Genomic DNA, 12,614 nt, shown 5'->3' with positions numbered 1-12,614 from the left:
CATTAGAGCAGGAATAGTTTACCCAGTCTATGGTGGGGAAGTTGAAGTCATTAAGGATCAGGGTGTTAGGGGGTACCTTGATTGAGTCAAGTAGGTCCAGTTAGTTGGAGTGGGTGTCCTGAGTCATGGAGGGGGGTCTATAACTGGCTATAACTTGGATGGGTGTCTTGTCAATTGTCAGTTGCACATGGAGCAGTTGTAGTGCATAATGCTGGCAAACCAGTCTGGAGGTGTGCTTGTCTTTAATGAAAATAGAAACTCCACCACCCTTAGCCTTCCTGACCTCATTTTGATGGCAGAATGTGTGGAATGAGCTATAGCTTGATAAGGCTGGGGGTGGTCTCTACAGCCTTGAAACAAGTTTCCATGACTGCACAGAAGTTGGCATCTTCCAGTGTGAGGAGAGCCTCCAGTGAGTGCATTTTCAGGTTAAGCCTCCTAGCATTAAGCAGCATGACCTTCAATTTGCTTTTTGACAGATCTTTTCTGTTGGAAGATTTGTCTTTGGGACATTGCCTAAAAAAGGCACAATGGGGGAGGCAAGAGCCTTGGCAAAAATTCTGAATCCTAGGGATGACATGTAGAGGCCATCGCTGGCAAAGCATCGAAGTCTGTCGACCATGTCATCCCAGGCAGACAGAAACTGGATCCCATTGGAATGACACCAGAAACTAAGCCAATTGTTGAAGTCAGTTATTTTTTGTTGGTACTGTGGCATCATACTTGGTGAAGGTAGGATACTACTTAGGTCTAGGGTCATACTTGCCTAGAACACATACTCTGAGAGTTCAATAATGCCACTCATTATATAATCCAGGGAGTACATCTCAAGTCATTCACACCAACATGAACAATGACAGTCATACTTGTACCTGTTGTGAAGAGACTTACGTGCGTGCATGATGTGGTGGATTCTGGCACCTGACAGACAACTGACTGTGATCTTCTCCTTGTTGAGCCTGGTGAGGGGGACATCGGTGTGTCTCACAATTGAGTAGCCAATGACTAGTGTGTTTGGTTTATTGTTGTGTCTTATGGGCTGTTTGAGTTTATTGTTATGCCTTACAGGGTGTGTTTGTGAGACAGTGGTGTGTTGTCTGCTGTCTGTGATGTGTTTGGTGTTATGTGTGGAATGTTTATGAGTGTGTTTTGGAGGTCTGTGCTGTTTAGGTAAGTTTTTATTGAGGACCTCTGCATAGGTGGGTGTGTGTTGTGCTTGGGTATGTGATGTGGGTGGTGTGGTGTTTCTGCTGGCAATCTCCTCTTTGTCAGGAGTACTGACTATGGCGTGAAATAGCATGGATACCAGGTTACTGATATAGATGCATTTCTCACAAATAGAATTATGTGCTAGGAGAAGAGGGTTGTCAGTAAACATGAGACATTTGCTACACTGTCTCAGTATGCCCATGTCAACCAGGCTGGCAGGAGAAACTGATGGGAATTGTCCAGGCATAGTGTCCTGAAACTTGGCTGGACGTATGGAGAGAGGGGTTTGATAAGGGTTTCTCCAAAAGGGTCTACCACAAAAACCTTCTTCAATGTAAAATAACTGGCCTGAAGCTCAAGTTCTAAAACCAAAACTAAGAGGGTTACAATAACACACACATTTAATCAGGCTACTAACAAGCAGTAATAAATGTAGCAGAATAAAAACACTTCCACTTAAGAGCAAGCAGCAAGGCAAAATAAGGTAATAAAGTAGGAAAAACACAATTACAGTAAAAACAGCTGAATAAAAAGTGTAAAATATTTAAATTATTACTTCTAGCTATATTTAAACCCAGTACCATCTGCCTCCAACAACAATGCATTAACACCTGTTGCCACAGAATCATTTTAATCTTTTAATTTTCTTATTAGTTTTTCCATGAATTATTGTGTTTTATAACTTTTAAGTTGTAGGTAACGTGTAACAATAAGAATACATTGATCTCTAATGGTGTTAATGGCATGCAGCTTTCTTTCCACAGTTCCATGAGGTTTTAAGTAGTAGCATTACAGGAATGAAATACATACAGTAAAAAAGTGTGCTAAACCCCTCCCCCCATTTTTTTCTTTTCTTTTCTTTTATTATATTAATAATTTGGTTGTTCCCATTCAAGTTAAAACATTTCCTGTGTGTGTGAAGGCCAGATTGTAAGTAACAGAAATGTCACACTTGAATCATAGTATGTCAAGGTCAAATGTGTCATACACATCTGCTAGATGATAGCTCCAATCCTGACTGATACTATTCTCCCCTTGTCTCAATACTTCTCAACTAAAATTTTTTTTCTGATACTTTTTCTCTCCTCTACGCTGTGTTGGAACAAATTATTTTTACCTCCTTACTGTGCAGCGTAAATTCATATACATAAAATGTTTTTTGTTATACAACTGTATAATAATAAAATGTCTTCATATGTGTAACCTTATAACTGCTGCTAAAACATATACTAATCAGCTACATACTTATGTAATTGTATTTTCCACTGTTTTTGGACTCTATAATTATTTTTTTCTCGGAGCTTTTCTCCTGGGGCCTCTACTGAAAATGGACATATATCCAGTTAGACTAGCTCAGTCAACAAATGTAAAATAAATAAATAAATAAATAGTACAAGTGATTTTGAAGAGAGGCTGTCATGAGAGCTGGATGGTGAGTTGGTCCAATGTGGTGACTAACTTGATACCAGTAAAGCTGATCAGACAATGCCATGGGACAGTTGCTGCTGGACATCCAATGCTTTACATGTTTCCTGGGGTCGCTGTGACAAATTCCTGTTCCTGGGACCCCTCTGTAAAGGTGTCACTGTGGACACTGTTACCTGTGAATTTCTGTCAGCATCTTGAAAATGTTCATATGGGTTTGGGGATACTGGTATAGAGATGCATTGGGCTTTCTTCCTGTACAAGCATGATTGTAATGTCAGCATGTGCTGGACTTTGTAATGCACTGTTACTTTCTGCAGAGTTATTAACATATTATGGGGTGTAAGAGCTTGCCATTAACCTTGGGGACTGCCTGCCACTTTTCCTCCAGCTATCTCATAAATATAATTATGTCATCATCGTTGTAATCATCACCAACAGCAATTCTGCAGCCAATATCCTCCAAATGTACTGGTATACTAGAAATGTTTGTTTCTGCTGCACACCCTGTAAAAAATTATTTGAAAACGTGGTGGTGCTGCGGTAGCATTGTCACCTCACAGTAAGACACTGCCTGGTTCGATTCTCAGCTACAACGTCTTCTGCATGGAGACATGCATGAATGGGTGTACCTTTGTTGAAGGTTGTGGGTCAGGGCTGGTAACTCGGCATGTAAAAATCAACTACCAATCATTAGCGGACCGGAGTTCCACTGTGGCGACCCCTAACCAGGAAAAGCCGAACGACACAACGATGGATAAAAAGTAGCAGGGACTACTGTATACTGAGTAATATGGCATGGGGACACTTACCTTGCACACTACCTTCACTGTTATTATGTGTAGATGTGGAAGGTTCACCTGTTAATAGTAATTGTCATGTTTAATGTAATCATTCCATGTCAGTATTCAGTTCTGTATATAAATTTATGTTATTGTTTTAAACCAGCCTTTGTGACCAGATTTGTTACTGGTGCAGACGTTGGTAACAGCCAGTGTCCATACCACTTCTGATTATTCCACTCCCATCATCATCTGTGTCATGGTCATCCTCATGACTGGAAAGGAAGTAATTCTTATGTAGTATTAAAGGAGTAAGTATTGTAAGTATTGGAACCCCCCCAGTACTGGTAGGGGCAATTGGATTCTGTCTCACCTTAGCTCTAGCATGTCCTACCATATAATTTGCCCTCTACTTGCACTGTATTAATATTCAGTTCCTTCCACTTACCACATTAATATCCATTATAACTTGATCCCAGGCTCTTGCCTTCAAGTCTTTTTACCACACAGACATTTACAAATGTCCTAAGGGCTGCCATGTGGATATGGTTTTCTTCATGGCTAAAGATGTACTTTCTATCCTTTGATCCCTTGCTTTGCATTATTACTGCACCAAAAAAAAAAAAAAAAAAACTTTTGATGTAATCATCAATCAAATACACAACAATGAAGTATGCCTGCCATCCTCATACAAAAAGTTAGATGACGCAAACTCTATAATTATATACTATGCATGTAGAGTTTCAGTCCAGCCATGTAAAGTTGCGCTGAAGTAATGTTTTCACTATCATGAATACATTCACAACAGTAACACAAGCAGTTTAACAGATCCATCCTTCCCCTAACACCAGCCACTTTTTTGTATTCATAATACTGTCATTTTTCATTCAGCAGTGACACTCAGAAATTTTGCAGAGACATGCATGTTGAGCCAACAAAACATCCTTCTCACATCATTACTTCACAACTAAATCACTGCATTTCTGTGAATGATTCTTCATGTTACTGTAGTAAAGTGCAAAATATAATCCCCACCAAGACTTAATAGCTATGCACCCATTCTTTCCCAAGTATACATAAGCACCTCCAATATCATTGTTCCCAAGTAATGCATACAAATTTTAGTACATTCAGTTTGAGTTTAATAAAGATTTAATAAAAATAAAACTGATTGATAAAAATAAATTGAATGCTATCTAGCATTATGTTTGAATGTATTGTGTATATTTTCTATTTGTCTCCCCATCTTTTCCCTCATTTATCTTATTTAATTAATCATCTTTTGTTCAGCTTTATTTTATATGTCTGCTGTTTCTCTCCATTTTGTTACAGATCCAAGTTCCTTAGCAGCAGCCCAGTCATGTACCTCCCAGGCAAGGGCGCCCGCAGGCAGGCAGGCAAGGGGGTGCACTTGCACCCCCCTGGAATCGGCTGATTAGTTAAGCTTCTTTTAATTAAAAAAAAAAAAAAAAGTTTTTTTTTTATTTTTTAGGGCGTTCTTCTTTAAGAACGCCCTTCAAGTCCAGTCACATCTGCTCCATGGGCATGGTGACATCATCGCACGGTGCACGTATTTTCAGGTTTGCAAGCGGGAACTGAAACAGACGGTTTCTGCTGCATTAATTTGAAATGAACGGTTTCTGCTGCTTCTGATGGGTTTATTTTAGCGGCAAGGAGGAGGACTGAAGATGGAAAGATGGAGTCAGATCAGCGAGCACTGAAACGGAGCTGTGATGGGTTTACTTTAGCTGAGAGGAGGACTTCACTAAAGATAACAGACGGGATGCTTTTCAGAGTGAGTAAGGCATCTGAATGAAGGTGTGTGTGTGTGTGTGTGTGTGTGTGTGTGTGTGTGTGTGTGTGTGTGTGTGTGTGTGGGGGGGGGTATGCACTATATATAGAGGTAGGCAAACATATTTTTATTTATTTACTAATGGAGAAAACACACTAAGCACAAGCCTCTTTTCAGGGGGTGATCAAGGTAAAATTACATAGTCTCAGTGACACAGTAGTCAACATGGAATGAGGGAATCAAACCATGGACTAACAAGGTGAAACTTGCTAGCAGCTCATAGCCTTAATCCTCTAATCTAAACTGCCAGACAATGAATGGCAGGTACTATGCTCCAAAAAACAAACAAACAAATAAATAAAACCAATGCAAAATAAGGAAGCACAGCCTTCTGGAGGTAGTTACCTTGCCCAGTGATACAGAACAATTTAATTCAGGCCCTCAAAGCAGTTATCAAGAAACAACATTCCACCCCCATACAAGTTATTTCATCACATAAACAAAGTTTAAAAAATAACCCATAGAAATTCAAAAGAATTTTTAGGAAGCAGTTAATAGGGCAATCATTGTCTACGTCTATAAAACTCAAATAAATGAAATGGCAAAACCATTCATTTAAAAAAGGTAGATGGCTAATATCAGAAATACAGCCACTGAGCTACGGAAGCATGCATATTCTTTCCAGGTGCTGACTACTCTGCACTAGAAAAGATGTCACATGGATACCTGCCAGACTGGTACAGTAAATGGTAATATATATATATATATATATATATATATATATATATATATATATTTTTTTTAGATACAGTAAAGAAACCACTGTGATTTATATGCACTGTAATGGGTTAGGCTGACTGTGCCAGAATCACACAAACATGAATAAATTTCAGACATTTCGATTTGTATGAAGAAGAGTACTGCCAAGCGTATGACATTATTAAGGACAACAACTGTTTGGGGGGGTTGAAGATGCTTTAATATTAAAGTACCTCCAATGAAACCACATGGGTTTTACCCAGAATGACTAACTTCAGTTTTATGATCCTGAAACAACTTAAGTAGATAGCTGTTACATGCCATTCTCTGCTGGGATTCAGCATTGACATTGTACAGAGTTTGACCCTCTCTCTACCTACCACTGTTTTTCACAATATGTCACTGAACCCATGAATAGTAAATAATTCCAGGCATACTCCTGGTAGTGACCAGTGATTTGTTTTGCTTTACTTCTCTCTATGGTCTAAAAACTAGTTTTTATTATTACTTGGTTTGTTTTTCCACACCTGCTAGTGCTTGGTATGTTTTCTTAAGTCTCCAGACAAATCTTCCCTAAAGCCTATAACTTCTAAATTTCTTACATTTGGAATTAAAACTTATATGAAACAATAAACCACAAAACGACTATGTAAAAGTAACCAACACCAACAGCCTGGTTGTGAAATGCTGAAACAGGATGACAAACTCCTTGGCTCGAACCAAAAAATTGTTTATTACATGTAAGAAAAAAACACCAAAAATCTCTGGTTAAGCGCTTTCATCTGATATAATCATACTTCCTCAGAACAACTAAAAGGTGGTTCCGAATTATTATTATACAGTATTAGGGTCAAGGATAATAAGAATGCCTTATACCGACATATCGCTAAGAGTGGCGATGATCATCAATTTAAATTTGTCATCATTGATCAAGTTAGTATATCCCCAGTTGGAGGAAATATTAAGGCCCTTTTAGCTATGAAGGAGAGTAGATGGCAGATGCTTACTGATGCCACTAGACATCCGGGAATAAATGATCATATTAGTATAAAGCCTTTTTTAACTATGGTTAAGTAGTTTAGTAGGTTCTACACTTAACAATTATTAGTTATTTATGTTAATTATTTATGTTAGTTGTTTATTTATTTTTCTTATTGTATTATTCTTGTGGTTAATTAATATGGTTATTTCCTACCATCAGTATATTTGGTAGGTATAAAATGTTACAATTACAATTTTAAAGGGAATCAAGTATATTTAATGTTATACCAGCACCTATTTGTATGATATTATATTTATATATAAAATGTGTACAATTATGCATGATTTTATATTTAGTAAGTACATTTTTAATACATACACTATACATATTAGAGTATGGTTTTAAAGTAGTCAGTTATGTAATGTCCATTAAGGTTACAAAATGAATTTAGAGTACTGTTTGTTTAAATGCTTGTTTTGGTTTTGGTGCCTAAAAGATTATTTAAATGATTCTGAACCACCTTTTAGTTGTTCTGAGGAAGTCTGATTATATCAGATGAAAGTGCTTAACCAGAGATTTTTGGTGTTTTTTTCTTACATGTAATAAACAATTTTTTGGTTCGAGCCGAGGAGTTTGTTATCCTGTTTCAGCATTTCACAACCAGGCTGTTGGTGTTGGTTATTTTTATATGAAACAATGTATGCCTGCACTTCAACCTGGTACTGCAAATGAAGCTGTTGCTCATACGTTTGAGATTGATGTTGATTTAGCATGCACATTTTGACTGAAACTAGATATGGAGCTGTCTGGACCAACTTCAGCTATTTTCAAAATTAAGTTAACATTAATTTCTATGCATAAATTTAATGAATCTCAGTCTTCTGAGACAAAGACTGCCATGAGTGAATCATTTAGTAAAGTAGCTGTCTTGGATATTCAGTCTCTTATATTTATGGGAGTTCCACGGGTCAGCACCAGAGCAATAAACTGTTGAGCCAAATGGAACCTCTGGAGTATTGTTCCAAATATAACCTTAGAATATTTAGAAATGTGATAGAATCAGAAGCCAATGGTATATTTCATTTCTTTATAAAATACTGTCTGTCACTGTCTAGGAATTTCAGTCAGCTACCATGCTACTAGACTGAGCCCACATATCATTGTACCATGTTCTATTAATCTACTGTTTCTTAAACTCAAAGACAAGGTGACTGTTTTATGTGCCAAATGAGATAAAATCAAAATGATTTACCTAGGCAAAATTATTCACTTTGATGATACCTCCTCCTTACAGGTAACTGCACAAAGAAGAGTCCTTGAGAGTGATAAAATATAAGGGCATCAAGAGTTCTCGGAGATTTCCATCCAGACTCATTATCACCTTTAAATGGACTTCCTGCAAGCAGATTGTGCAGAATTATTATGTCCATAGGTAGGTACTAGGCTATCGGCCCAAGGGCCTAAGTAAGCCTAGCCAACAAGGTTCCCTGGCTTACACCACCCAAGAAAGTTATTCTCCTGTACCCCTGTCAAGCAGAGCCACAGAAGTGATCATCCACTTATCAAGATTTTTCTTGAAGAGTGCTAATGAGGAACTTTGATTGACATAGATGGGTAGCTTGTTCCAGAGCATGGGAAGTCTCTGGGACAGGAATCTATCCCTCCAGCATGTCCTGTTTATTATGGTGACAAGGTTTAGGTCCCTAGAGCGTGCAGCTCAGAGGGATTGGGATTTCTTTAGGGCAGCATGTCCAACAGCTCTGGGTTTGACATAGCTATATGTTAGGCAGAGATCACCTCGGAGTAGGCGATATGCTACAGAGTAAAGCTGCAGTTTTATGAGATGGTCAGTGTAGGGCATCTGCTTGAGGCCAGTAATCCTCTTTGTGAAGTACTTCTGTAGCCTTTTCAGCTGCTGCAGATGTCTTGTGAGGTACATTCCAAAAGGGGCATTGGACTCTATAATGGGTCTAATGAGTGTCGAGTAGAGGGGAACAATGACCTAATTTTTCCTAGATGAGAACCCTTTTGTGATGAGGTGTGCCACATAGAAGGATTTCCTGACTACTGTGGCGATGTGATTATCAAAGGAGAGACTATTGTCCACCTGGGTCACCAAGTCTCTTATCACACATTCGGCATTAAGTAGACTGCCACCTATGTGGTAGCTCATGAGTACAGAGTTTTTAACCAAAGGGGATAACAGTGCACTTTTTGGCATTGAGCTTGAGGCCATGGCTCTGACACCAGGCATCTGTCTCAGTGAGGCCCTTCTGTAGGATGTCCACATAATTTGGGGACTCAACTATGGCTCCTAGTTTGCAGTCATCTGCGAACTTCATTAGCCAAAGGCCTGTGTACTTCAGAGAAGTAGATACCAAACAGGAGAGGTGCCAGGACTGAACCCTGTGGTACTCCATTTGTCACTGGTTTGAAGTCAGATTTGGAGTCTGCAACCTTTACAGTGTGGGTTCTGTCAGTGAGCCAATTGGCAACCCATCTTGTGATGTAAGGATTTAGACATAGTGAGTTTAGCTATAATTCCAGAATGAGGGATGGTGTTGAAAGCCTTGGCAAGGTCTAGATAGGCTGTGTGAAACACCTTACCCTCGTCTACAGCTTTGGTGACTGCCTCAAAGAAGTCTATCAGGTTCAGGAGGCATGATCTGCCTTTTGTAAACCCGAACTGGGTGGGGTTCAGTGTTTGGAGGTTACCAATGTCTTTGTTTATGAGTTCCATGATGATACATTCCATGGTCTTACAGACCAGGCTCGTAAGGCTAATAGGGCAATAGTTCTCTGGATCAGAGGTGGCTCCCCACTTTGTGGAGTGGGATAACTGTTGCTGTGTGCCATTCAGTGGGCACAAAGCCTGATGTGAGACTATGATTGAACATGGTGCTTAGGTGGGGAGCCAGTTCGTTCTGAAGTTCATGTAAAACACAGGCTGGGATGGTGTCCAGTCCCATGGATGTTGTGTTTTTGGCTTTACAGAGTCCATCTTTTACCTGTGTAGTTGTGATTACAGGGACTCTGCATTCTTCCTGTATAGATATGGGCCCTTTAGGGGGTGAGAGGGGGCTAAAGTTAGCACTGAAACTATCTGCCAGGATGTTGGCAATATCAGTTGGCTCTGTAACTTTCATGCCGTTGTGCTGTAACTCAGAGCAGATATGGGTGTTGCCATTGAGATTCTTGACATAGCTATAGAATGCTTTGTGGTTGTCCCTAGAATCAGTGGTGATTTTGTTTTGTAACTAGGATAGGAGGATCTTATAAGGGATCTCAGCTTCTTACTAAGGCTGACCAGGGAACTCCTCCACTCATGGGATTTTACTCTCTTTTGCAACAGTTTCTTCCTTCTGTTGTAGAGTTTGTTTATGGCAGGGGATCACCAGATTGTCTTCCTTTTTTTGGAGGATAGCATCTTGGTTCTGTTTGGGATAGCACAATCCATGCACTTGTGTAAGTGCTTATAGAGTGCATCTGTGTAGGATTCAGCAGTCATAACTATATTATCCATCTGCATGGGTGTCAAGACTTATCCTTCTGCCTGTAAAATCTATCAAATAGATTATTCATATAAAAGGAGAGTGGGCATTGAAGATGACAAAAACACTTATCAAAAGGACTTGTAAAGGTGCAGAGGACAACCTATAAAGAGAGGAAATCATTGTCATATACTAAGTATCTGGGTTAAGGGACTGATCCCAATGATGGTGATTGCCACTAAGCAAAATTTAAAATTTTTAATTTAAATTTTTTCTGATTGTCTCAGAAACTTTATAATTCTAAGGTTTAGAATGGTTAGACCTGACTAAACTGTGTAGAGTGCAAAATATACATACCTGATAGAAATGCACCACTAAAAATAACATTTTCATGGTTTATAAGTGGCAATAGTTAAACAAGTGTCCCTTTTTTAAGTTTTAAGGGCATATTTTTGAGTATATTTTTAAGTGGTAGCTAGATGGGTGGTGTATGGGCAAATTTATGCTGTCTGAGCACAAAATATTGAATTCTGGCCACTCTGCTATATATACACACATACATGTTTGAAGTTTGAACTAAATTTGTCTGCTAGTAAATTGCCTATGTCCAGGAATTTAAAATCATTTACTTTTATTATGTGCAGTGCTGCAAATTGTTTCTGAGGTTTCTAACATAGTTAAAGAAGGCTTTCTGGTTACCCTTTACCTAGCTGGTTATTTTTTTACCTGATATCTGACTTTCATTGATTTGATCAGGATAACAAGCTCCCTATTAAATTTAGCAAGAGTGTCTTTAGCATCTTGAGAGTTACATTTATTTTTCCAGGCAATATGCTTTCTTTTATTACAGAGCCTGTTTATATTTGGGTTCGACTAAATGAAATTATTCTTAAATGTGGCTTTCTATTTACTTCAGAGGGGGATAGATGTGTTTATGCAGCTATTTACATGTGCATAGGATTTGGCAGTAAAGGATTCCGCATAATTCAGGCCATCACTTAGTTTTACTAGATTAACCTTAGCATAATCTCTGAAAACAGAGGTATTGGAAGATGCATTTGGCTTCAGTCTTCTAATGAATGTGACTGATATGTGGTCCAGTTTAACCAGGGAGGAAGTGGCAGTTGGTGGGCACCAAAGTTGTCCCATATTGTTAAGGACCAAGTCCAGGATTTTCTCTCTCTTGTTTGGGTACAGACTAACTGATCCAGATATCCTGTATGGATGAAATCCAGAACTGTCTGGGAATACATACTCATGGATATACAAGTTTCCCAGTTAATGGAGGAGTAGTTGATTGAAGTCTCCTAGAATAATGGTGTTGGCTTAATGCATAGGGACACCATATTAGTTAGGTAGGAGATATGGACTGATGGGGTACATAGAGGGGACCTATAGTTAGGTATGACACAGTAAGGAGTTTTGCTAATGCTAAGTTGGATGCAGAGGAATTCCACATCATTATCTCACCTAGCAAGTCTGAAGATGAATTGTTCTTTAAGAATATGTTGACACCATCACCTTTTCATCTCGGGTGATAGCCCTGAACTTGTGGCAGGTATTGAAATCCTGCATTAAAGGAGTGCTGTCATCGGTCTTGAACTAGGTCTCTGTGATGATGCATATATAGATGTTTTCCAGGGGAAGCAGTGCTTGCAAGGAGTGGACTTTTTAACTTAGGCTCTGAAAAGGAAATTGGTTAGTTTCTAATTCATGTAGCTATAAAATTCAGTATAAAAACTGTAAAAGTTTCTGAATGCAAACACACTATTTATTAAAGCAGCATCATGGTTGGGAGTACTTCAGTACAGAGAGATTCAACTATATACATAGCCATAAGTTCCTTTATACCTTTCTGTCAAAAACAAACAAACTCCATGGTCACACAGAGTTTACAGCTGTAACTTTGAAAAAATCTATATGTATTTCTTGCACTAAGAAGTTGAGGTGTGTGTGTGTGTGTGTGTGTGTGTGTGTGTGTGTGTGTGTGTGTGTGTGTGTGTGTGTGTGTGTGTGTGTGTGTGTGTGTGTGACAGAGTCACACAGAGTGAGAGAGAGAGAGAGAGAGAGAAATGCCCTAGTTAGATCTAACAGGTGGAATTTATTTTCAAGTGCATTTTCAAGGAATTGTGAGCTTCAAGGGAAGCAAAGGTTACTGCTGCTCATGCTAAGTC

The sequence above is a fragment of the Protopterus annectens genome, chromosome 3.part0 (assembly GCF_019279795.1).
Source record: "Protopterus annectens isolate FY-2018-M chromosome 3.part0, PAN1.0, whole genome shotgun sequence".
Classification (NCBI taxonomy): Eukaryota; Metazoa; Chordata; order Ceratodontiformes; family Protopteridae; genus Protopterus; species Protopterus annectens.
Note: the sequence above shows the minus strand (reverse complement) of the source record.